This window comes from Malaclemys terrapin, chromosome 8, assembly GCF_027887155.1.
Source record: "Malaclemys terrapin pileata isolate rMalTer1 chromosome 8, rMalTer1.hap1, whole genome shotgun sequence".
In the NCBI taxonomy this organism is placed as follows: Eukaryota; Metazoa; Chordata; order Testudines; family Emydidae; genus Malaclemys; species Malaclemys terrapin.
In genome coordinates this window covers 15971624-15992673 of record NC_071512.1, presented here as the reverse complement: position 1 = coordinate 15992673, position 21050 = coordinate 15971624, and the positions used below count along the sequence as shown (strand labels likewise).

General features: G+C 48.1%; 1 protein-coding gene across 2 annotated transcripts in view; it reads left to right on the top strand.

Annotated features, from left to right (window-relative positions):
* Positions 1–2747: 2747 nt before the first annotated feature.
* The window catches only part of FGF1 (fibroblast growth factor 1), a 65874-nt gene continuing 47571 nt past the window's right edge, over positions 2748–21050 (top strand). Inside the window, exons 1-2 of one of the 2 annotated variants that reach the window (XM_054038522.1) lie at positions 2748–2931; positions 6879–7091. The gene's annotated coding sequence lies outside the window, so the exon portion shown is untranslated. Of the gene's footprint in view, positions 3203–6878; positions 7092–21050 lie in introns of both variants that reach the window. The other variant, XM_054038521.1, reaches the window with a different exon arrangement.

The window sequence follows — 21050 nt, the reverse complement described above, 5'->3', positions numbered from 1 at the left end:
TGTGTGATATCACGTTATCTGACCTCCTCTGTAGAGCATCCCCAAATTAATTCCTAGAACATAGCTTTGAGAAAAACATCCGATCTGGATTTAAAAATTGAAAGAGATGAAGACTCCACCATGACTCTTGGCAAATTGTCCCAATGGTTAAAACTTTACACCTTATTTCCAGACTGCATTTGTCTAGTTTCAGCTTCCAGCCACTGGATTATGTTATGCCTTTCTCTACTAGAAGGAAGAGCTCATAATCAAATATTTGTTCCCTGTGTGGGTACTTATCGACTGTAATCAAGTCACCCCCTTAACTTCCCTTTTGTTAAGCTAAATAGATTGAGCTCCTGGAGCCTATCACTATGGGTATATTTACACAGGGATAAAAGACCTGCGGCACAGTTGTGGGTGGCCTGTGTCAGCTGACTCGGGCTCATAGGGCTTAGGCTGAGGGGCTGGAGAATTGCCATGTAGACTTTCGGGCTCAGTCTGGAGCCCGGGCTCTAGTATCCTCCCCCTCGTGGAGTCCTAGAGCTGGGACTCCAGCCCGAGCCCAAATATCCACACAGCAGTTTTCCAGCCCCACAGCCTGAGCCCCGTAAACCCGAGGTAGCTGACCCAGGCCAGCTGCACGTCTTTAAATGCTGGGTAGAGGTACCCTATCAGGCATGTTTTCTAATCCTTTAGCCATTCTTGTAGCTGTTCTCTGATACCGTAAGGTCAGTTTTATACCAAGCCAGTAACACATGGCAAACTTTTCCATATGTGCTTTAAAATCATCATTTTACACACAGTTTTTGGACTACAAAATATTGCCCATCTGTCAGCCCAAAATTTGCCTCTGAAATTGGGCATGATCACTATTGATTACAGGATCTGATAGTGTATTAAACTGAGGTTTTAGGAAATCAGAGTCACGTTAGGAAAATGTTTAATAGATTCCCCTGCTACAGTTAAAAGTCAGAGGTGTTGCACATGTGCACTGACAGGCTAGTTCAATGGGGCTCTGATCTCAGTTGGCAACAAATAAAAATACAAATAAAATAATCATAATAATAATTAATAATAATAAGCCCTGCCAGGCAAAAGGTTACTTTCTGAACAGAGGTGCTGATATTTTAACCCCATTCACAGCTGCTATATATGCACCGCAGGCTTTAAACAGACAGTCCAGTCAAGTAGATTAAATGCTATACTGGACAAGTGCATTTCCCTGTTGTTACGTAAGGCATTGGCTAGCCTGCATCTTGAATTCTGTACTGGAGATAGAGTGGGACAGCGACTGCAGGAAAATACTGGGATATCTGCGTTCTTTTTACATTTTTGTCAATTACTTGCTGGATCACTTAGTCCCAAATGTTCAAAAGGGTCCACTTGGGGGCCTCAAGTTTCAGGCACTCTGCATGAGACACCTATAGGCTGATTTTCAGAATCGTTGAGGATTCACAAGTTTCAACTAAAGTCAATGGGGCCTGCAGTTGCTTGGCACCTCCAAAACCCACTCCACTCACTATCCCCAGAGCCCCTTACAGGGACGCTCTGCTCCTTCCTCACCACTACCCCGCTCACAGTCCCCTGAGCCCCTTACAGGGACTCTCTGCTCCCTCCTCTCCCCTCAGTCACTGCCCCCAGGGAATATGTGTGCATGAGCGATGGGTGGGGTCGGGGAGAGCGTGTGTGTATGGGGGGGGTACAGGTGACAAGCTGTGACTTCTCCTCCTCTACTCCCTCCTCTGGAATTCCTGCTATTATGAGAGAGAGAGAGAGAGAGAGAGAGAGAGTGAGTGTGTGTGTGTAGAAAGGGAGCAGGAACACGATGGTTAGAGAGAGTGGGGGTGTGCAGAACAGGAGGAGGGAAGCCTAAATTCCCTTAAAATCTTCTGGAATGTGGGACGTTGAACGTGGGCCCGACCCTCTCTTCACATTATTTGCTTTCCCACAGCTCCCCAACTCACCCTCCTCTTGTTCAGCTGTCAATGGGCCTGCGAGAGCAAGAGAGAAGCAATTCCACAAACACCATTGTCTTTCACAAACACACTGTCTTTCAAAACCTCCAACATCTGACAGGGCTTTTTGCCAGCTCTGTGCTCTCTGAGTGACTGAACAGCTTTGCCTCCTACCGCTGGTATTCCGGCCAGGAAACAGGTAGGTTCACGGACTGAAGCAATGCAGCTTGTTAGACTGCAGGTGCCAGTGTTTGACAAGTTGTTGACCATTAGTCCTAATGGCCTGTTAGATATTTGCCTTTGGCTTCCGCACAACATTCCTGTCATATCATTTACAAGAACTCAAGCAATCCTGCTTCATACTGAGGCCCTGCCGTATGCATAGTACATCGAGAATACAAAGCAAAACTGGTTTATAGTGTACTGGCAAATAAGGAAACTGCATGTGGAGGGAGAGCAAGTCCCATGTGAATTCAGGGCGATGTACAAATTGCAGTTCCACTCATCACAAACCATCTCTGACCACAGCGCAGCTGTTCGGGGAGAAAAATGGCTTTGCTGCTAGAGGGTTACACCAGACAATAGGAAAGAATCAGTGAGAACACCACACCTAACTGAGAAGCTTTTAAGCCCATCATCACGGCAGCTGTTCAAAGCTCCCTGGAGCCCTCCAAGCACATGGGGGAGGCAGACTGGATGAAATCCATGTCCTTTCACCTGGGCTCATGTCCAGCCCCAAAATAGCTCTTGTGCCAAGTCCAAAAAAAAGATCACATGAGAGGGGGGAAAAAGTAAAGCAAATGATTTTCCTTATTTTCTTAGCTTGTCCTACGTGGGTGCTAGTATAGAGACCTGAGCTTCCAGGGGCTTCACTACCTCAGGGTCCCACCTCAACCTGCTCAGTAATGGATGCCAGATTTTGACTGGGACCCGACAGCAATCTGGATTTGTTAGTGAGCTTGGTGATACCATTTTCACTTGGAGCCCTTTTTTGGTGAGCTTTTCTGTGTGTCTCTCCCTTCAGGATCCTCTTGGCCTTCAGTGAAGAAGACCAATTTGGGAAAGGGCCCCCCTGTCCCAACACAACACCTAACCGCCCCATAGGCAGGTCAACAGCATTGCCTCCTTTAGGGAAACTCTCTTCCTTAACTGTTGCAAGGAACTCCCTTCCTCCCACAGCTCCAGCCCTGTTGCTCCTACTTTTCAACAGTGTGTGCTGACCAGAGCAGAAAACAGCCTGAAAGCGCCTGAGCTTGAGAACCAAGGTGAGTGTTACAGGACCTCAGTCCCCTTAGGGGGCTTCTGAACTCTTGGGTTCCCTACAGGGCATCCTGCGTTGGCACAACAGTGGGGAAGCTTCCCAGTAGTTTTGATGTTTGGTTCCCCCTCTCAGATGATCTGCAATGTGTTTTTTGTGATTTTTGAACTCTCACTGAAGCTGGGCTGGCTGTGTATTGCAGGGGGAACAATCAGGGTTTTTCTTGATCTCCGTGCTTCGAGTCCTGAGTCACATTTGCTCCGCTGCAGCAGAAAACTAGGATTTCTAAGGGGGCTGGGGCTTGAGAAGGGGGATTTCTTCATTTCATTTTTGTTTCCAGATTGTATTTGACTGAATTACACTTCCTGAGCCATTTGACCATTATAGCTCCAAGGAGAATATGAAGCCAAGCCCTATTACGTGGGGGACGTTGTATGTGTCATTTTAAACAGTTCTGCAGGAAACCTATGTTAGGTGAAATGGTTTCTGTTATTGCTTCTTCCTGGTTTTGTGTTGGGGGTGGGGAGGGAGAGAAAGCTAGGGGGTGGCAGAACCACATACCCCGTGTGTTTGTGTGAGAAAGAGAGAACAGGCAGTCACACCCACGGCTTCCTGGAGGGTGAAAGTGGCTCTTTTCGTTAAGTGTTTACTGTATTTCCAAAGAGCCCAATAAAAAAGTACAGTATTTATGGGGTGCAGAGAAGCGTCCATGTGGCTGAGCATGTCAGGAGGAGGGTTTATTACTGATGCCTAGGGCAGGAGTTAGCCACAGGGAAGGGTAAAATAGTCCTGCAGTGCAGTGAGGGTTTTGCAATGTGTCGGAATAGAGGAGGCTGAGGGGAGTGATGCTAAATGTAAATTCTTTACACATGTGCAAACACACCCATGCTTTATGTACCTTGTGGTATAGACAGGTAGTAAGAAGGCAGTATAGAACGGGAGCTTTCTAATAGCTTAGGACAAGTTATTTCTGACCTTACTGACTGTCTGCCATTGATTGACAGTACACAGGCTGCTCGCTGTGCTCAGAACTCTATGCTGGTGAATATTTGCCTGTCCTACACTGGTGCATGCTGTTGCTGTTTGCTGTTAAATGGCTGCTATATTCCACCCCAGAGGTGACTGTACTTCAGGAGTAGAGGAAATTAAGCCTGAATACAGTGTACAGAGTTAATAATATCTGCAAAACAATTTGGGATGAATAGTGCTGTACTACATTATTATTGTAGGGGCAGATCCAGAAGTTCTCACTCAGTCAAATCGCCCATTGTGGTCAAGGGGTATGGTAAGAACAGAGTAAAAGTTAAGAAAGGACTCCAGGATTTGGCAACAGTCCTAAGCGAATGAATCGTTTTCTTGTGTTAACCTGAGTAACTGCCTATGCTCTGCTACTGATAACACCTGTAAGATGAAGCTGAGAGCTGAAAAGATGAACAGATGCCAGGGCAGGGAAAGAAGGTTTGTACCATCTACATTCAGTGCTAATACATTTTTAAACAGCATTTAATTAAAACAGGTTAGCTAACACTTTTGTTAGTTTACAGAAAGGCATCAGTGTATTTCCAGCTAGGACTGGATTTCCAAATACTTAGGCCATGATCACACAAGGAATAAAGGTATATTTTAACCAGGTGTTGGCTAACAGTGGTTAACTAACACACACTGAAATCCTAGTGTAGGCAAAGCAAGGTGTAATTTTAACGTGTTAGTTGGTCAAAACCCCTTGACCAGCTAACCTGTTAAAACCACCGTTTGCCTTGGCTATAGTAGGATTTAAACATGTTAGCACACACATTTTCCCTAGGGGAGGGGAGGCCATAGAGAACAGCAGCTTTCATGGAATTTCCACTGGGGCCAGACATGCTATTGTTCTCCTGAGGAAGCTTATCCCCTTGGGACTTCCAGCCAAATTTGTTAGGCTAAAGAGCTTTAAAAAATACAGGGAAGCCTCAGAACTTCTGGATACTTCGCCAAGCTTCAACTCTCTTGAGGCCAACTTATCCCTAATCTATCCCAGTAGTATCATGGCAATGCCTCCATCACAACAGCACCTTCTTGCATAGACTCCCTTCCCAGTCTCTGTCACCTGTGCTGCTTGAAAACAAAGAAAGAGAAAACCCCACATTAGACACTGCACCACTGGGGAGTTCCTACCATTTGCAGTCCAGCTTCTCAATCAGACGTTGCTTCAGTCCCTGACTGAAGCAACATCTGATTCCAGTGAGGCAGAGTGGCCTCCCTCTGGACCTGAGAGGGAGGAACCATTTCACTCCTTGTGGTGGGTGCAGCTAACTCAGCCCAACCCCCTCGCAGGAAGTGCAGGGGCAGGGCAGGAAGTATAAGAGTAGGGCCCGGCAACTCAGTTGTGAGCAGACCTGGGAAGGAGGCAGATGTCCCTACTAGACAGCTGAGCCCTTTGTGAGGGCCAGGACCAGCTTCAGAGCAGATCGGAGCCCTACTGGCCCAGGAGATGGCAGGACCCGGGGAAATACTGAAGGAAGCACCACCCAACTGTGAGCCAGAGCCTGGTGGTGGCGGCGTGATGCCAGGAGAGTCGGATAGGAAGTAGGCCAGGGAAACCAGGCGTTGGTCCAGTTGAGTTGCCAGGACGTTAGGCAGTAATCTTACATTTCCCCACTGACCTGTGGTGGGATAACTCACCACTGCGAGCATCCAGGGCTGGGACCTGGGTCCCCCTATATCTGTCGCTGACCCACACCTGGAGCTGGCTGCATATTCACCTAGGCCAGAAGGCCTGCTCCTGACTGTTGTTGCTTGTCCCAGCCAGGAGGCTGAGGGCTGTCGACGGTTTGCTTGCTGTGCCCTGCCCAGAGTGCTGGAGCCAGCCATGAGGCTGTGGGTCAAAGACTGTGCAATTACTTAGGAGGCCTAAACCCTAGACATTTGGTGGGTACTCCAACCAGGGGCTGGAGCTATGAGCTGAAGGGCCGTGTGCTGGGTCCTCTGGAGGAGATTGGAAGTGTGGAGTGGGCAGGTCCGTGACCACAAACCAGGCCACACCAACAACATCTGGCCTTCCTCTGGACCCCAGAGGGAGGAACCATTACACACTCCAAAGTGCCTGTTTGGATGTGTGCATGGAGATAAATGAATCTGGAATTTGATAAAAGTTAGAACCTTGCCCTGGCTAAACAGCCAATAAAAGAATCAAATGCATAAAGGCATGAGGCAAAGAGCTGGGAAGAAAAAAAAAAAAAGAAATAATCCTTTTCCTTCAGCAGTTTTTCTGATCCCACTTCACCACAATCTACTGTTTCCTTGGCAATGGAAGCCTCAAAATAAACAGAAGCCGTGAGGCTGTGTCCAGTAGTCCATTCAACCATCTGCCCAGAAGAAAACCCTTTTAACTTGATTTACTTAAGTCCTGCTGCAGTGCTGGCTGCCTGCTGGCAGCTCTGCATGCAGCTCAAACAGGTCGCTTGCACTTCTTTACTAGTCCTCTTGTCTGTCAGGTGATTGTCGCACATTTATTTTTAAGCTCTGTCATTGTGTGTGTGTGTGTGTCCGTTCGCCTATCAATACACAAGGCCCTGAGGCTGAAGAGTTAGAATAATCCAGCTGCCTCCAGTTCATACAGAGCTTTCTAGCTTCCCTGATAGTACCCTCTTTGGGATGATTTAAACAACCTGATGTGCATGTTGCGGCTTGTCACCTCTCCGCAGAGCTGCAGGAGCAAGGCAACAGGAAAATCCTCCGCACAGAGGGAGAACTGCAGCAGCAGCAGAGTGGAACTGCACAGGCGTCAAGCGGAGGTGAAACCTGCAGCATTGCTGACACTCCTTCTTTCCAGAGCGACAGCAGCAGCGTTTCCTGCCTAAGACGAACACAAGTCCCAGAGCTGCCAGCCACCCGCTCTCAGGAGCACTGTGCTGCAGGTAAGCTACCACCATCCCATGTGAGAATCATAGACGAGGTTGCAGGTTGAGGATGCATAGTGATGTGTGTGTGGGTGTGAAGGGGACAAAGGGAAGAGATGGAGAACAGTTGCAGTAGATGATGCTGTGATTCCTGTAAGTGCTGCAGGCCCTCAGGAAGAATAACATCTGCAAATCTCCAGTGCTACAGCTAAGTTTATACAATGGCAGAGATTGTGGCCCCCATCCTCCTCCTCCTCATACTTCACATTTTTATAGCACACATTCCATCGCAAAGCCTGACTACAGCCGGGAAGCATTCAGCCACCTCTGGAGGGAGGGAGCAGACAGCACACTCTACAGCACTGGGGCTGGGGGGATTCTAGTCAAGTATAGATGAGTAAACAGCTCCAGTGCTTACAACAAACATCCTGGGACCTTTAAAGGCCACTCAGATTAGACAGGACCGTGATCTCATCTGAACACCACACACCCAGTAAACGGCACGGAAGGCAATTTATCTAGCCCAGGAGGAGGGAAATTGATCCCATCAGACTACAAGTAGTTCCTGTGAGTCAGCCTATTTCAGCACTGATGCTTATACCAGGAAGTCATCATCTCCGATAACAAGGACAAGGGCCAGGCTGAAGCATAAGAGAGGGATTCTCAAAAGTGCCTATGTGAGTAGGACCACACGCCCTCTTGAAAATCACCGGCACTTGTGCTCCTTACTCACATGAGCACTTTGAAAATCACAGCTGAGTCTGTAGTGGGCAGGAGCCATCTGCCCCAGATGGGCAAAATGCTTCCTGGAGCTCTCATGGGCATAAGGGGGCAGGCCCTTTTCACCCTCTTTACATAGGAACAGCATGGGCTTCCCCTATGGCTGGTGTAATAAATGACCAGAGGCACCATTTCAGATCTTTTTGGGGGGGAATTTTAACCATGATTCCAGGGGCTACTTAGGCTCCTCTAGGTTGTTGTTGTTGTTTTTTGGTTTTTGCTGATAATAACTTAGAAATTGGCTGACAGGAGCACTGTATCTAATTCTTATATAAAGAAAACTATATACACAAACACCCATTAAAGGTATATTTTAGGATTACTTGTAAGTGTAGAAGAGAAAACCATGTCTGAAAAGTGGAATTCTTCCAACCTCCATCCGTTTGTGTGTAGATGAGGGTTTGTTTCAACTCAAGAACTGATGAGGGTTTGTTTTAACTCAAGAACTGGCACCACAAGCTAATACATTTCCCACTGAAGTGAAGAATACCATGAGGTGGTGGATTATGGGATTTGTAGGAACAGGCTGGGAAAAATCAGCAAGATGAACATTTACATGATTGCCAGATTTCTACTGCATTACTAGCTCAACGTCACTTAATAACTAGGCCCAAAATAGCCCTATTTATTGAAACAAATTTTTTTTTTAACATAGGCTATACCTTTAAAAAGAATCACTATGTAGAGTATAATTAAATGATTGATGTTAGTAGCATGGATCTATGATGAACAAGTTTTGTCCACCAAATCTTACAAATTGTTCAGATTGGCTTGGGTTTCTGCTCACGGAAAGGTTTATACAAATAGTTATGATAAATACAAAGGATTACGTTGGAAGGAGGTTCCTAGTGTGTTACTGTAAGGATTGGTGAGAGTAAATATCACCTCAATGAAATTCACAGATGGCACTCAGGTTTGTGAGACTTTGCTACACCCTCCGAAATGTTAAAGAATTAGAATAACAGAAGATAAGAAATATTTATCAGCTGGAAGAGGAGAGACAGCTGCTTGAAGGCAGCAGTTCAGGGCCAGCAGCTCCTCAAAAGGTATCTGGGAAAAAGGTCCTAGAAAAGTGCAACCCCACTGTAGCGGGGTGGTCACCCCGCTCCGGCACTGAAGGGTTAAAAGCACTCCTAGAGAGGGCCTTGGCAGCAAAAAGCTAGGCTGATTGGGGGAAGCAGCCACAGCTGGGGCCACGCCCCAATCAGGCCACAGCTGGCCCTATAAAAGGGCTGTGAGTCAAGAGCTCAAGAGACTCTTGCTCCAGTTTTTGAGAGAGAAGGACCTGGCTGCCTGGGAGCTCTGAACAGGGTACCTGAGGTGGACCAGTGCTGGGGAAGGGCAGAGGGAGCTTGGAAGCTCCAGCCTAGCAAAGCCCCAGGCTGCAGGCCAAGATAAGGGCCCACAAAAGGGTACTAGGGCTGCAGAGGGGCAGCCCAGAGATAGGCAGAGGCAGCAGGTCCTAGCCTCCTTGCTGATGATGAGTGGTTTATAGACTGCAGTCTGCCCCAGGGAGTTGGGGCTAAATGGTGGCAGTAGCCACCGAGGCAAGGTGGAGAAAGAGGGTTAGGGGTTCCCCTGGGTGGGGACCCAGATTGTGGGTTACTGCTGGGGCAGAACCCTGATGTAGAGGAGCACCTGGGTCCGGGAGGGACACAGGGCCAGCAGCAGGCAAGACACTGGCCTGCAGAGGGTGCTCTGGGCTGGAAGAGCTAATTCCCAGGACGACCAGCAGGAGGTGCCGTGCCGGTGAGTTGTCGCCCCGCAACACCCATTCTTGGGAGATTTGGTGAAATCCAGGCATTCACAGAGGAATCCGTGTTTCTGCATCACAGCCTATGGACCTAACCTGACCCAAAGCCCACTGTAGGCAAAGGAAAGACTCCCACGGACAAGTGGGACTAAATAGTAGAATAACTGGCCACACTAGGGTACTGCCATTCACTATAAAATGAGAGAGTTGGAAAAAAGTTGGGAACATTTTAAGTGTAATTTAAACAATATTTTTGGTGGCAGCAGCTCATGCTTGTTTCTTCACTGCAGGGAAAGATTACAGGTGGTCATCCACTTTGCCGCACTGCTCTGGCAGCCTGAAACTTCCAGCTGGCTGTGAGGATAATTATCCCCTGAATGTGCCTCAGGCAGCAGCCCCGAGTCACAAGGGGTTGCTCCTGCCTTTTTAACATGTCAGCTTGTGAAGGTGAGGGGCAGATCATGATGCAATCTGCAGCAAGCATCTTCAGACCTTCCTGCCACCACTCCCTCAGGGTGTTTTGTTTAAGGAATGAAAAAAATGCTGCAGAGGCTCCCAGCTCTGCTATTGGCTCTGCCAGATACTCCTCTGCATTCTTGTTAGCTGAGCAAATAGGCCAGTCAGGGGAAGGGAGAGAGGAGCGAGTGGCTCCCAGCAGGTGGTACAAAACTTGGGCTGGCAGGGGGGCAGGAGCCCCCTTATATGGCACTCCTGGATTCTGCCCCTGTCCATTCATTTCTGAGCAGCTGGGGCCCTTGGGCGCGCTACCAGGCAGCAGTCGCTATACTCCAGAGCGCGCAGGGGCTGGAGCTATGGCCAACTTCTACAGAGTGGGTGTGGGCTGAGGGAGCTTCACTTGTGCAGCTGTGCAGGGGCTGGCCACAATTAATAGCCTTAATTAATTACTGTTTAATAATTAACACTGCAAAGGGTTTTCTAATGTCAGGTCCTAAGTTCCAGGAGGGAGGCAGGAGGACGTGAGCAAGAGTCTGGGGTGGGAGCAGAAAGGCCATGGAATATGAGGTGAAGAGAGAACATGGGCAAAGTCCCAGCGTAACACAGAAGAGATGACAGGGCTGGACAAAATAGAGCAGTGGAACTGGGACAGAGGCAGGAGGAGCGGGGAGGAGATACTTACTACTCATCAAGGGAAGGGGAGATGAGAAGCAAGAGAATGAAAATAGTGGAGTGAAGTGAGAGGAAAATAAAGTGGAGATGGATAGAATGTGACAGAGCTGGCGGGGGGGAAGAAAGGAAAACGGAGAGAGACTAGTTTACGGCAAGTGAGTTTGACAGTTTGTCTCTGCACTTCCCTGGAAGAGACTCCTGTCTCTGCATGTTTTGTGATGAGATGGGGTGGCTGTTTGGCACACAGAGGTTGTTGACAAATATTGCAGGCTGCTCTGGATTCAGTAGTTAAGTAAATAGGGGAAAGGGCAAAGAAAATAACAAGCTTCGCCAGAACGCACACTACACCCGCCTGCAAGTGGGGACTTAGCTGCTGGAGAAATGTTCCTTGAAACACTTTTCCCCCGGTGTTAGGAACTCCAGTCCAAGGAGCTGGGCTCTACTTTTCCTGCAACAGAAAGGGGCTGATGGTGGCAAAAAGATTCCTCCCTCCTCCGTTCTTTTGTTGCTAAAATCCATTAAATTTGGGCTGCAGGGCCCCTAAAAATGATCTTGTTGGCCCTTCCCAAACTCCTAAGGCCAAGCCAGACCAAGCTGCATCAGCACAATGAGACAAAACAAAAAAAAATGGTTTCGCCAATAGTGCTTCATCAGAGCAACCTGGGTAGCCTGGAAGCCTAATAACCCTTGGAAGGGTCGCCTATGAGAAGCACGCAGAATCTACGGAAATATCTGTGCAAACAAAGGTATAAAGTTTAATTGGTTTCAAAGGGCAAGACTCTGCTTGGTGATGATAAGGCAGCACAATTGTTAACTGTTTTCCCTGTAATACTGGGTTAGTTCCTCTTCCTCCAGCCACATAAATTATGATTCAGCCGTTCAGAATACAGACTGAATACGTGGCGTGGATTAAACCTAAATCGACTCTGGATCCACCAAACTCTCCGGCCAAACATATAACTTTGGAGTCTCCTGGACAGACTTTTTTTCCCAGCCTCACCCCTGCCCATGGGATAGAGTCTCCCTCCCATCCTCTCTAAATGGACTCTGGCCTGCCTCCCACTCCTGCTCTTCCTCCCAAATGAAGGAGTTCAGCAAACAGCTGGCTCCATTTTCTTCCATTTCTTTATTCCATATCAGGAAGGCGATGATTTAGTCATGGGTATTTGTAGTAAAAGTCATGGACAGGTCACATGGCCCGTGACCTGTCCATGACTTATGCTATAATACCCATGACTAAATCTTGGGGTGGCCGCTGCTGTAGGGGGCGCACCGCAGGGGATCACTGCTGGGTGGGGGCTGGGGCCAGCTGCACCAACTGCCAGGAGGCTGCCGAAGTGGCCACTGCTTGGATGGTCACTGTGGCAAGCTGCCCCGGGCCACCCGAGCAGCAGCTGGCCTTAGGGCCACTCCAGCAGCTGCCAGTGCAGCGGGCTGCGGGGCTGCCCAAGCGGCTGGCTGCAGAGCTGCTCCAGCAGTGGCCGATGTGGCTGTCCCCGGGGCCACCTGAGCATCTTCCATTATATGTCACGTTCTGTCCTTATGTTAACGTTAACAGTGTTTTTAATGGTCTATCCAAGTCTTTATCCAGTGCCCATACCATGATATCTGAGTGGCCTTGAAATTGCAACCTCTTGTACTGCAGGGATTCAAACCCACTGTTGCCCTGCTGTTACCCTTCGATATTTCGTATTTATGATTTTACTCCCAAGCTGGCATCCCCAGAATAACAAGAGAGCAAATCAGTCAGCACTGGGCCACTAGTCACAGGACCACTGAGGAGAGCTGAGAGGGATAAACAGAACTTGCCTCTGAATGCAATGTTTTAAAAGGATTAAGTCAACCATTGCTAATACTACTTGTCTGTGTGAAGCAGTGTGTGTTTAATTGGAACCTCCAGCATTCAGACTCCGGCTGTCTCTGCTTTATTTGAGTTTGGCACTGAATGCCCTGGGGTAAAATTGCCTTTCCGGTAATGCACACGGCACAGTCTGCTGTTCCCCTGTTAAACCAAATGCTGTGTCTAGCTTTGTGCTGAAATCACATAGCTGGGCTACCCTGGCTGATGCCCGCATTCCTCCCACCCACACCCGACTGCTCCTGGGTTATTAGTGTGTGCTACGTGAGCTACCTCTAAAGTGTCATGTCCTGCTGTGTTGCAATAGACTCCCTCACACGGGATGCAGAACTAAGCAGAGTTAATGGTGTAGATGAAACACGTGGTGGTACTGGGGCTGCTGGATAGCTCAGGGGAGTGCTATTGGGGCTTGGAGCTGGTCACCTTTAGAGCACGTGTTCCAGAGCAGTTGTTACCCTGATGGTTATTTGCTTTCATCATCTACCAAATGTGGTGGGCTCTGTCAAGTCATAGTGGATAAGCATCCATACCACAATTGGTCTCTTGGTAGAAGGGCTAACAACCAAATGGATCTGGAATGGAAACTATCCTTCTTTGGGGGAGGAAGGAGGCTGTCAGTCTTGTCAATTAAGATTGTCAGCTCTTTGTGGCAGGAACTCTCTCTCCTTAGGTGTTTGTTCACTACCTAGCACTATGGGGCCCCAAGCGCAGTTGTGGCCTCTCGGTACCACCCTAATACAAATAATTACTTCCCCAAAGTTTGTGGGTGTTCAGACCTGCTGGTTTGGGTCAGACCTCTCTCTAATCTCCACCCTTCCTCACAGCCTCGCTTGCTTTGCAATCCCCACCCGCTCCAGAAAGAGGCACGTCTTTTATTTTTTTTTTTTTACTGAGAGTTCCTGTGGAATTCTGTAATTGTGTGCGGTGATTAGAAGAAAAATATTAAAATAACATCAAAGACCCCAAAGCAGTCACCATGTGGTGGGAGGATGCAGCGGTTGCACAGCATATAGCAGTTCAGAAACAATTGAGACTCTTGGCCAGCTGAATCTTCAGGGGTTAGTATGTAATTACCCAAATTACCTAAATTTGGAATTTCATCAAGGTACCACTGAGCCTAACACCCCCACCCTTATGAAAAATGCTCTAAGACCTGTTATTACCACAAGTGGTCAGGACCTAAGGTTTGTCTCATTTAGAAGTGTCTCTGGGCAGTTAGCACATCCGCTATGAAGGCTTTCCTCCAACTCTTTCCAACACCCACAAACGCTCGAGAGGGATAGTATGCTATAGTGATGCCAGACTCAGGAGAAAACAGCTCTCCCGTGATAGTCTCGTTTCCTGATAAATGGAAATAATACCATAATATCTGTTCCTATAACACACACGTTCCCATGAATTTGTTCTATATAAACCATTTCTTCCTCTTGATTCATTCACACTTCATACAGCAGCTGTATTGAAATTCAGGGATATCATTGCAAATGCATCTCACACTGAAAGTTTTCCTGGAGCTCTTTTACTAGGTGGAGAGCCATCCTTATGCCATTCATTAAGGCAAACTGGAAGACCTGAGTGCAGAGTTCTGGGATTCTTCTGCAACAGTTGATGTCATCGCTGACACCTAAAACTGAGGGAGGAGTGCACAAGGATGGCAACTCCTATTATTGGCAAACATCACACCATGAACTTGTGGCTTGACCAGTCCGGTGGGTATGGGAAGATCTGAGTCTCAACAGTTTAGGTTTTAAAAGGGACTGTGCATACAAGTTATACCCCACCCATCTATTCTGCTAAGGAAAAAGGAACTTAATTCAATTTTTTAAAGAGAAGCTTTCAGTTCATCTTTAAGCTCTGGTGTAATGGTTCGAGTGTTATGAAAGATACCCCTTCACCCTCCTATTGCAGTCGGATCAACACCCTGAGTTTGTTTAGGAGGCCTGTGTTTCAAGGACACAGGGGTAGCATGACTTCCTCTGGGGCTCGTATTTTGAATGTATCTGGGGTGATTTACTTTACCCCCCAAAAGGACTCCTAATAAATAATTTCACACTGCCAGTTTTCAACTAGAGCCTGGTTTACGGTCTCAGAGGGATTATGCAGAGCACTAGAAATATGACTTTAGAAGCTGGCTCTCCTCATGTATTTTAAATGTTTCACTGGATGTGGCATGTACGGATAGAGTAATGGGGTACTTTGGAACCTGTACAAGAGGTCACCCACCCTGATTAGGCAACTTCCTGTCTTCAGAGACCACCCCACAGCACCCCCAAATGGACTGAGTACAACTCTGCTCTATCTTTATTAGCCGCCTACCTCTACTAAACAACTTATTTGTCTTGCAGCAGTGGTCCAGTGTGGGGCCTTATTGTGCTGTACAAACACAAAGGAAACCAAACCCCCTCAAAGGGCTTCCAGTCTCATTTGCACATTTATGTTATCCTATGGGAAAGCAAACATCATAAAATTACACCCGTTGCATATAGTAAAATTTCCCAACATAAGCTATGCATGAATCTAAACCTATGGTTTGGTGTGGGGTAAGTAAGCACCTGATTGTGCAGCCCAATTGTCCAAATGGCTGGAGGGTCAGACCTACCAAGGTGTCAGTCAGTAAAGCTCCATTTAACCTCTGAGAAGATAATGTCACCGGAAGCAGAAAGGCTTTGTGGCAAGATTTCCACTGCTTCTAGACAGGCTGGAAGTAGCACACAGAAAAAGAGTCTCATGTGGACTCTTCGCCCTATTGTGGATTAAACCCACAAGTGTAGAAGCCTCAAGAAAAAGAAAAACAACATTTACTAAATTTTAGAAGAAATGTTTCAAACCTCAAAAAAAAAAAAACACTTTGCATTTTGAGGGCTGGGTGCTGGTTTCCCTTTGGTCCAATGAGTCTTATTTTAACTGAACCAGTCAATTCATGTATAATATTACTATTATTATTAAATATTTGGCATCTTCAAGTATGTTGGGCTGGGGAATCCTAGCATGTTTGGCCAAATTCAGGCATATGCATGCTGAAGAATAAAAATTAGTCAGGGGAGCATTGAGAACTCTCAAGGCAGACAAAAGTGAGTAATACTCTGCCTTCCAGCCTGGACAGAGAGCTCAAAGGGGAGGATGGGTGCAGCCCTACAATGAGTTTTACTATGCAAGTTAAAAATAAAAATATCACGGAAAGGCAGAGGCGTGAATCGTTTGTTTCTACCAGATTCTATATAAATGTAAATGGCACACAGTGAAACCCCTCTGTCAGTCTGCAAGCACAGAATGTCCAGCTGGCAGGAGAGTGAGACTGGAAACCGGACCACATACAGCTTATAATTAAGATATTAAACTAAAAATCAGTTATTGCTTCCTAGCTAAAAAGTTGACTTTTGAGTTTAATTATTCCTCTAAAGATAGGATTATTTATTATGTACATTTGTTTTGCAGTTGAAGATTGTGATGTCTCTTTAAAAATGCTCTTCCTGCATATTTTTCCTTGTGCAAATAATACAGGCTTCTTGAGAAAGGGATAAAAGTAGTTTGATTGGATCTCTGTGTGACGGGTTGAACCTCCCCCCCCCTTCTGGGATACCACCTGATGTACTGGGATTTCACTGAGCCTTCCTGCTTCATTAGGCTGGGCTCCCTCTCCCTGTTTTGCTGAATTAGGCTCTCCGGCCTCTGGCAGCACACACACAGGTAGGGACGCACCAGCTGTAGAATCACACAGAGTCTGCAAACAGCTCTCTATGAGAAGACTCAGCCAGGAAATCGCCCAGCGCTCAAGTGCAGTTCCTCTCTAGAAAGTGCATCCAAAATAGTATTGTCTTGCGCTGTAGAGAAATCTATACAATCTAAGCTCATAAATTTGTCCCCTCCCTCAATGTGGAGGAAGATATGCACAACTTCTTCCCCCCCCCCCCCCCCAGTTAGAAATTGCACAAACTGGGATTAATAATTAAAAAAAAACAAGTTTATTAACTATAAAAGGCAGATTTTAAGTGTTTATAAGGGACAGCAAACAGAACAAAGCACATTACTAAGCAAATAAAACAAAACACGCATACTACGCTTAAGATCTTAAAGAGACTGGTTTCAAGAAGTAATTTCTCACCCTAAATGTTGTTTTAGGCAAGTTGCAGAGTTTCTGTAGCTTCGAGGTCCAGTTATTTCTCTTTACAGACTAGACTCCCGTCTTAGTCTGGACTCAGCCCTTGCCTTTCCCACCACTCAGTTCCTTTGTCTCTTCAGGTACTTTCAGCAGTCTTTCTTCTTGGGCAGGAAGGCAATGGAGAAGAGTCCTGTTTGCCTTACTCTCCAGCCGTAAATAAGATTTACATAAGGCGGGAATCTTTTGTTTCCCAGTCTTGATCTCTACCTTAGATGGTGTTTAGTACCAGGTGACAGGAGCACCTGACCTAGTAGTGTCACAGCTACATCGCAGGATGCTCTCAGGAAGGAGAGAGATTAGTATCTTTAAAGTCTTATTGTTTCTTCCTAATGGCCCATCAAGGTTGATGGCCTGCTGTCTGGGGGGTGTTTCATTAGTTTCAATAGTTGTTATTGTTACATAGTCAATATTCCTAACTTTAGATATGGAAATAATACATTCATACAAATGGGATAATCACATTCAGTAAATTATAACCTTTCCAATCAGACCCTACAAGACCCATCTTGCATAAAATATATCTGTTATGCCATCTCCATATCAAAAGCATATTTCCATAACAAATATGAGGTGTAACTTCACACTCTGCATATAAGAAGAACCCAATCCAACTCCCACTGAGTTCAGTTAGACCTGGATTCAGCCCAAAGTGTGTCAATCCCTACATGAGATAGGCAAAGTGACATCTTCTAAAATGACTCAAATTTCTTTAGAAAGGACTGTATTTCCCTCTTATAATGAGCCCGCTCTTACAGCAGAGGAATGGAATTCCCCAAGTCTACATTTCCCACTCAGCATGGTGCATTCATTTAAATACAAATATATTTCATGCTTTAGCACAGGCAATATTTAACCACCAGTTCTGATGATTTCTCCTATCACAGATCACCAGCAGAACAGGAGTCTTGTACACCACAGTAAACACATTGCCCACACTCTCATTTTGGGGAAAGAACATTCATCAGCTTGCGGCATCATAATCCACTCATTAGAACAGGAGATTGGGAGTGAGGAGAGCATGGTTGTGTTCCCAGGTTGGTCACTGCCTCACCGTGAGACACTGGACACATCATGTAACCTTTCTGTGTCTCAATTTTCCGATCCATAAAACAAAGATAACCCTCACATTTACGATCATGGGAGTATAAAGTGTTATATTTGATTATATATTTTTATTCACTGACTTAGGTGCCAAAGAGTAACCAAACCTTTCTGAATGAGTGTTTGTAATCTGCTTTTAGTCCATATCAAGTATTCTAAGTGAGATACAAGCAAATCCCTCATGACTATAATCACTATAGAATTTGTGACCTTACCTTAGTCAAACACGTACTCCTGATTACTGTCTTATTTAGAGCGCGCATTGCTACCTAAACTGAATCAGAGGTGTCAAGTTTGAAAAGTTACATTTGCTGCAGGTTTTAAACCTCCAAGATGGGTGGGAAGAGGAAACAGCTTTTTTCCGGAGCAGTTCAAGACTGCACTAGTCCAAAGTGCCGTAGGCCAGAATTGAGGTGTATTGGCAGAGCTCTGCGTGTGAGTTTACACAGCACCTGTCAGCACTGAGTTTGGCTACCAGGCATTGCTTTCCATCCTCCTTTTTCATGAGCATTAGAACTCATTCACAGATGTTAGCAGAAACTAGGGTTACCATATTTTGTCCCTCCTAATGGAGGACACTCCCGGGGCCCCCGCCCACGCCCCCAGCCCCGCCCCCGCCCACGCCCCAACTCCGCCCCCTCCCAAAGTCTCCGCCCCCTCCCCTGCTTCCCGCGAACATTTAATTCGCGGGAAGCCTGAAGCAGGTAAGGGGGGGTGGGAGGAGGCGCGGCCCGGCCCAGCCCAGCTCAGCCCAGGCTGGCTCCCCCGGCGGCTCCAGCCTGGGTCGGCTCGGGCCCTGGGGTGCCGACCCCGGCCGACCACCCCCGGCGGCCCGGCGCACCCCCCGGCTCCCAGCCCCGCGGGCCCGGCCCCCGGCTCCCCGATCCCGGCCCGGCTCCCAGCCCCGGGGGCCCGGCCCCCCGACCCCAGCCCGGCTCCCCGATCCCGGCCCGACTCCCCGACCCGCGGGCCCAGCCCCCCGACCCGCGGGCCCGGCCCGGCTCCCAGCCCCACGGGCCCGGCCCCCCGGCCCCCAGCCCCCCGATCCCGGCCCGGCCCCCCGCCCCACGGGCCCGGCCCCCCGGCTCCCAGCCCCACGGGCCCGGCCCCCCGGCCCCCCGATCCCGGCCCGGCTCCCCGACCCGCGGGCCAGGCCCCCCGGCTCCCCGCCCCGCGGGCCCGGCCCCCCGATCCCGGCCCGGCTCCCCGCCCCGCGGGCCCGGCCCCCCGATCCCGGCCCGGCTCCCCGACCCGCGGGCCCGGCCCCCCGGCTCCCCGACCCGCGGGCCCGGCCCCCCGATCCCGGCTCCCCGACCCGCGGCCTCGGCCCGGCTCCCAGCCCCACGGGCCCGGCCCCCCGACCCCGGCCCGGCCCCCAGCCCACCGACCCCGACCCGGCTCCCCGACCCGCGGGCCCGGCCCGGCTCCCCGACCCGCAGGCCCGGCCCGGCTCCCCGACCCCGGCCCGGCTCCCGGCCCGGCCCGGCACCATACCCCCGGCCCCGCACAAAGAGGCCCCGGCCGAGCCTCCCGATTTTCCCGGACATGCCCGGCTTTTGGGGATTTCCCCCCGGACGGGGATTTGAGCCCCCAAAAGCCGGACATGTCCGGGAAAATCCGGACGTATGGTAACCCTAGCAGAAACAAAAATATTAGTAAAGCAAACATGGTGTGAAATGAGTGTCTGTGACTGGCCAGCCCTGGAATCTGAAGTCTTCACAGAACATATACAGCACAGGAAGTGACATTCCAAACATTACCCCATGGACATGACACAGCCCCCCCCCAGCCCCTCCCGTAGAGCTGAGAAGGAAGTGTTGTTATCCCCATTGGTGAAATGGGGAACTAAAGGCAGAGAGAGTTTAAATGACTAGTCCAAGGTCACGTAAGAAGTCTGACAGAGCTGGAAACTGAGCCCCAATCTCCTGGCTCCCGGCCAAAGCCTCAGATGCAAGATTATCCTTCCAAGTTCATCTCTGGATCAGAACTTTGTCGCTCAGGACACACAGTCGCCAGAGATAAGCCTCAGAACAGATGTCTAATGGGGTCTGTGTGTGTTTAAGTTTGAGAGAGCGAGAGAAATTCAGAGCCCTGAGAGACCACTATTAACATGTAGCATTTATATTATACTTTACATCATCTGAAAGCTGTGCAAACCTCACAGTAACCCTAACTAGCTGTAAGTTTATTTGAAATTTTCAAACAAGAAGAGTTTGTTAAGGAAGCATAAGCAAATTAAATTGGGTACACAGAAGGTTTTCCTTTCCCCAGAGGATGAAGAATATTCCTCAGACTAAAACAGTCTGCAAGCTCTGCCACATAGCCATCCACCTATCAGAACGACGTGGGGCCTTTGACTGGCTGGTTGTCTAGAGAAGAGATGTCTAGAGACACTTGGTGTTATCCAATCATGTCACAAGGCAAAAAGCAAACTGCCCCACCCCAGGCTAGGGAAACTACTTATTGGCTGTGACTTTCACCTCAGCTCAGCTCCCAAACACACTCATATTAGCCTTTCCCTAACTGAGAATATATTTTCCAAAGAACGGACAGAGAAGTCCACTTCTGTGGATCTTGCACATTGCTGCAAAGTGGGATGACACTGGAGTCAATGGAGCTATAAGCCATACTGTATATTGCACCAGGGTCCAGTGATTAATGAATGGGGACATTTTTGTAAGAGTAAATTTTTGAAAGTGCATCTAAGTAAAGATTAGAATTTGGGCTGAAAGTCTGTGGGTTTTTTTTTATTTTCTACAAACCCGAATATCCACCCATGGTAGACATCTGTCTGCATAGAGGTGCATGTGTGTGTTTTTTTTAAACCAGCACAGAACTAGGAGACAGGAATCGCTGCACTGTAATCACACCTCTGCAATCACAGCCCTGCCACTGACTTTCTGTGTGGCATTGGGCAAGATCGCTAACCTTGCCTCAGTGACTCCATCTGTTAAATGGGGAAGATACCTGTTAGATAGAGTATTTCACAATAGTGTTAGTTAATATTGTTGACCCTAGTTCCAACACCAGTATGTCTATTCTAATGCAGGTGTCACATCTTTCAGTGGTAGCCAGATGCCAGGGCTGTGCAGGTCAGCTTCCCAGTGGAAGAGAATTCTGAAATATTCTAAGTGTAATTTGCTTTATTTACACATATACAACAGTCCTGAAATTAGATGGTCAAACAGCATACAGGCA